Here is a 5,812-nt window from a genome sequence, read left to right as displayed (position 1 = left end):
ACAGATTAAGGACGTCAAGATGAATAGGGAAGAACCTCTAGATGGTAATGAGCATGACTAGGAAGTAGTTAAGAATGTGGGCAGATAGTTTCCCTTTGGTAGGAAATAATTACGGGTTTTGACTAGCATAACTATAAAATAATAAAAATTATTTTCCCTCTGCTCCTGCTGTGACTTACTCCACTGTGTAAGAGGACATAACTTCCGAGACACAGGGATGCACAGGAAGAGACATCCTCTTCTTTCAGACCCTCTGCTTGGAGGGCAATGCGTTAACCGAGTTCTCGGCCTGCTCTGGTCAGCTTCAGCTTTAATGTGGGCCACACCTGTGTATCTGGGGTCGGTAAGTCCAGGATTGAGGGTGCGTCCTGGCAAGGCTAGCTCTGGACTTTAAAACTGGTGGGGAACACGAGACTCTCACTAAGGGTAAGGGCTGAGATTTGGGCACTGCTGGCAGACCTTGCCTCTGATGCTCCATGGGTCCAGAGGTCCCAGTGTGCTTTGCTCTGTGTTTTTGTGCTTTAAGACCTGATTGGCTGTTCCCTGGGATCTGCCAGCTCACTCTTTCTTTTGTATCACCTCCATATGTATAGAATTCTTGAGAAGAGGTGAGGTGTGTCTGTCTGTCTGTCTGTCTGTCAGGGGACCCTACTTTGCTTCTTTTGGTAAGGTGAAACCCTCTTCATGCTGTTAATCACCCTTTGCCTTCTTTTCTTCCGTGAATGATGTCATGGGGCTGAGGCAGAAAAACATGACTAGAAAATGGTAGTCTACTCTCTTGTCCCACCTTCAAAGGCTTATTTGAGGATGTCTTAGTTGCTGCGATAAGACACAGTGGTCAAGACAACTGACAGAAGAAGAGTTTATTAGGACTTACGGTCCCTGAAGTTTGGAGTCCGCGATGGTGGAGCAGAGGTGGCGGGCGCTGAGGGCTTACATCATGAACCAGAAGCACAAACAGAGTGCAAACTGGGAATGACAGTCAGAGCCCGGGGGACTGCCTCCTGAGGCCTTCTGGGGCGGGTCTGGAATGGGGCCCTGAGCTGGAGATCCCCAACAGAAGGGGAACATTTGTTTTGAGACAGGGTTTCTCTGTAGCCCTAGCTGTCCTAGAACTCACCCCCACCCCCACCCCGTTAAAGGGTATACAAAGTTGTTGTTGTTGGTTTTGTTGTTTTTCCTATATTGGCTCTTGGTTTCTGGAAATGGTTTTCCTTTCCACCGCCTCCCCATGTCCATAGGAGAAAGGTACCGTTCCGCCCTCTTTTCTATTTTTTTACCCTTGTGGGCCTTGACAACCATTTTCATGGGAGGGAGGAGGGAGGAGAAATCTCAGTAATTTTCTGTCTGGGCCCCGTTGCAGTTCCACACCAGCAGGTTTGGGTTTTAATGCAGTTATTTTTGACTCTGGCTGAAAGAACTGTCCGTAAACTGCATTGTGATGACTCCTCTGGACGGCTGTGACGACTCTGTCGCTTCGGCTCACACGATGGGTCAGAGCCCGCTTGACAGGTATTGGCAGCATGTCTCCTGGGTTTCTGAAATGTGATTAGCCTCTTTAGAGGTGTGGACATTATTTGCTGGTGAGCTCTTCCTCCTCCTCCTCCTCCTCCTCCTCCTCCTCCTCCTCCTCCTCCTCCTCTTCCTTCTCCTCTTCCTCTTCCCAGGGAAGAAATGTCCTTTTCTATTGTAGTTACCACAGTCTGGAAGAATGGGCACTGACTTTGTTAGCTTGCAAAGATTAGTTCTTCTCAGATTCACAGTGTTCACGTTGCTACTGTAGTAGAAACAGCGTGGGTCAGATTGACTGTTGCCAACACCTTTTATTTCCCAGGTGGATAATGATGTCTTATTTCATGGCTTATTTGCTCCTTAAATCTGGATGTCACACCAACAGGAACTTTATGGTGGAGAGACTTCTACAGGTCTTTTTCATGGCTCATCTTCTACATTGGCTATTTTACCATCCGATTTTGTTGTCTTTGAATATAAATCTCAATAAGGAGACACACTGGAAAGAATAGATTTTTTTTTGAATTCTGCTGATTTAATTTTAGTTACACAAAGTCATTAAAATATACGCACACACACAAAAAAATCATAGAATTTTGGAATTTATTAAAGTTGGAATTTATTCCTATTTTTTCTGTTTTAGACACGGAATCGATTTGAGGGAACCAGGTCAGAAGTGGAAGAACTTATGAACAAAATCAGACAAAACCCCAAGGACCACAAGCGAGCAAGCCAGTTCACAGCAGAAGGCTACCTGTATGTCCAGGAGAAGAGTAAGTGTGCGAACACGGGCTGATTGGCTGGTTAAAATCCCTGTCACAGTCTGTGCTCTGTGCCTTCACGAGCTTCCCATGAGTGCACCCAACACAGAGTGAAAAGATTTGAGCAGAATGGTAAAAACCAAGCCGATCTACTGCATCTGTGGGGTGTACACACACAGACAGTGATTCATGTTTGAGACGTCTTACTGTATAACTGAAGTGGCCTTGAAATCCCTGTATAGTCCAGGCTGGCCTCAACCTACATCTTGGAGTCCTGGTATGTACCACTACACCTAGCTCCAGAGTTTTCTATCCTTTTCATTTCCTGACCAACACAGTTTAGCGGTTTCTGTAGCATGTGCATTATTGTATTACGTCTTGTTAGTAGTTGGAGAGGGTGTGTGCAGGCCCTATGATACTGTGATTAAGACAGGAGAGGCCCAGGATTCCAGTGTCTGTGAATCATATCCCCACTGACACCTGGGAAAAGTCCATTTGAACCCTTATAATACTGTGATGGTTGGGAATTATCCCAGTACTGTTTCTGTCCGCTGTGATCATGAAGGCATATTTAAATAAAAAAACCACACATTTATTATTATTATTATTTCTTAATGGATGGATGTGTGTGTCGAGTGTGTGAACTACATGTGCTGGAGCCCAAAGAGGGTGTTGGGTCCCCTGGATCTGGAGTTTTGGATGGTTGTAAACCAAACCCAGGTCCTCTGCAAGAGCAGCAAGTGCTCTTAACTGCTGGGCCGTCTCTCCAGCCCCTTGGTGTGCACATTTCTTTCTGCTCTGGTGTTCTCATGGTGCTCTCTGACCACGCTGCCATTCTGTCTCATGCTGTGTTCCAGGAGTTTGTTTCTAAGGGAGCCAAGGTTGGAAGAACAACAGCCAGGAGCGACCTTGTTACCGGCACCTTTCTCCTATTTCCTCTTCTCACTCCTTATCAGTTCCGGCCAGTGCCGTGACTGTTTCTCTGCCATTGTCTCCCTGTGTCCACATCGCCACGTCCTCTCCCACCCTCTCGTAACTGTGCCACTCATATAAGTCAGCGGGCATCTTGTTCCTTCAGATCATTCCGAGATAGGTTGTTTTTATTAAAGTTATTAGGAAAGGGGTTAGAGAGATGGCTCAGCAGGTAGGAGCACTTCTTGCTCTTCCTGAGGACCCAGGTGCAGTGCCTAGCACCCATACTTTGTGGCTCACAACTGTTCGAGGGAAATCTAATGTCAATGGCTTTTTTACTCACATACACCCATACATATAATTAAAAATAAAAATCTTAAAAAATATTAGGAAGACTGTAGATGGATATAGAAGGTACTGCTACATAGTCATATTTTACTAATAGTCGTATTAGTGTTGTGTGGCTTATAACAAAGTACTTGAGGGCTGATAGTTTATAAAGATGTGGTTTATTTGGCTCCTGACTTTGGTGGTTGGGAAGGGTCCCATGACTGCATCACAATGGGACAAAGTGAAAAGGCAAATTGCTACAGGTATAAGGTGCTTCACTTTAAACTATCCTGTCGTGGCCTGGGGGTGTTGTGGGGGGTGTTGGCTTAGTTTGTCAGGTGCCTGCACTACAAGCTGGAGGATCTGAGTCAAGATCCTCAGCACCCATCTAAAAAAGCCAGGTGTGGCCCCCAGTGTCTAACCCTAGTGCTGTGCAGCGGTAGAGACGAGAGGGTCCTTGGAGCTTACTGGCCAGCCAGCGCTGGTTTAATGAGAGACCTTGTTGTAGCTAGAGTTTTCCTGCCTTGCCCACAGTCAGGACAAATCTTTGCCACCCGCCAGTCCCACAGCCGCTCAGACCCAACCAAGTAAACATAGAGACTTTTATTGCTTACAAACTGTATGGCCGTGGCAGGCTTCTTGCTAACTGTTCTTATAGCTTAAATTAATCCATTTCCATAAATCTATACCTTGCCACGTGGCTGGTGGCTTACCGACGTCTTCACATGCTGCTGGTCATGGCAGCGGCTGGCAATGTCTCTCTGCCTCAGCCCTCCACTTCCCAGAATTCTCCTCTCTCCTTGTCCCACCTACTTCCTGCCTGGCCACTGGCCAACCAGTGTTTTATTTATTGACCAGTCAGAGCAATTTGACATACAGACCGTCCCACAGCACCTTGTCTTCCAAAGAAGGTGGAGAGTGGTAGTGGGAGGTACCTGATGGCTTCCTCAGGCCTCATGCATCCATGGACATGGACATGTGCACGCACGCACGCACGCACGCACGCACGCACGCACGCACTATTGCCTTGAGAACTGACCACTGAGAGCTCTGTTAGTCCCTTGTGGCGGGTGGTGTCCCGTCGTCCAGTCAGTCTCAATATAGTTAGGACTGATGGTTCAGCATGTGACTAATCACTGCACAGCTACTTTGTTCAGATACAGCCTAGAGGAGTTTCTAGTTGGGAAATAAGAAACAAAATCTCATACACAGTTAAATTCTTCAACTGATCAGATGCACTGAATGTTTAACTTGTTCTCATCCTTAGCTTTGCTCAGGGTGCTCTATGGTTTTCTCTCTTTGGCTAAGAGTGTCAGCTTTCTGATGTGCACACTGACCAGCTGGAATAGAGGCTTAAGGGGGTGGCTGTGCTGTCTACACATTGCTGTTTCCTCCGTTGAATCTGGAACGCCTGAGTAACTCCTGGGTTTTCTAGCACATGAAAAGCATGTGTTTCTTAGGATTTAGTTATTGAGTGTGAGTGTGGATGCTCCATGCAGTAGGGCACGTGTGGAGGAGTTGGCCCTCTTTTTCCGCTGTGGGATTCTGGGATTGAGCTTAGGTCGGCGGGTTTGGGCTGTCGGCACCCCCCACCCCCCAGTGACTTTAACTCACATTTATCCACTGAACATATGTTCAAGTCAGGCCTCGAGTGTTCTGAGGGGCTCCCTGCCTCCGACGGTCCCTCCGTTCTGTTGGCTGCTGCATTTTATGCTTTGCCTGGCTGAGCTGTGCAGTAATGTGCTCCCACTGTGCATGTCTGCCTCCTCATGAGGAAAACCACAAATTCCGTGCTTTATTTTAGGGCCGGCTCCATTTGGATCCAGTTGGGTCAAACACTATTGCATGTATCGGAAAACAGCCAAGAAATTCAACATGATCCCATTTGAGCACAGATCTGGGGGGAAACTGGTAAGTACTTTTTGTATTTTTATGAGAGATCCTCGTTGGGTCTGTCATTTCAGTAGTTTCATATTGACTCTTGAGAAATCTGGTTTTAGGATTAAAATCTTTGTTTTGTTTCTAAATTGTACTCCTGGGTCTTTACAGTTAGATTTAAAAACAGAAATCATTGTTTTATGGGGGAAGGTAATTCGTGCACTAAGCTGTCGTGACTCATCGATCACCCGTATTTATGCAGGAGGTCCAGCTTGTTCACATGTTGTATACTCACAGTCTTCAGAAACTGGAGGGGAGGTGACCATTTAGTTAGGCACATCGTTTTCACATTGTTCCCTGTTTAGCTAGCGGCTCATCCCACAGAGATGAATAGCAGAGCCAAGCCTGATAGTAAGACC

The 5,812-nt window shown here is 46.6% G+C and overlaps 1 long non-coding RNA gene across 1 annotated transcript; it reads left to right on the top strand.

The window, feature by feature from the left end:
* The first annotated feature begins 2,129 nt into the window (after window positions 1-2,129).
* Window positions 2,130-5,380, top strand: LOC114689149. Its single transcript, XR_005090597.1, has 2 exons — window positions 2,130-2,285; window positions 5,320-5,380. It is a non-coding gene; the product is annotated as an uncharacterized LOC114689149 (long non-coding RNA).
* The last annotated feature ends 432 nt before the right edge of the window (window positions 5,381-5,812 follow it).

Source organism: Peromyscus leucopus, unplaced genomic scaffold (genome assembly GCF_004664715.2).
Source record: "Peromyscus leucopus breed LL Stock unplaced genomic scaffold, UCI_PerLeu_2.1 scaffold_1530, whole genome shotgun sequence".
In the NCBI taxonomy this organism is placed as follows: Eukaryota; Metazoa; Chordata; class Mammalia; order Rodentia; family Cricetidae; genus Peromyscus; species Peromyscus leucopus.
Note: the sequence above shows the minus strand (reverse complement) of the source record. Positions and strands in the feature narration are given on the sequence as shown.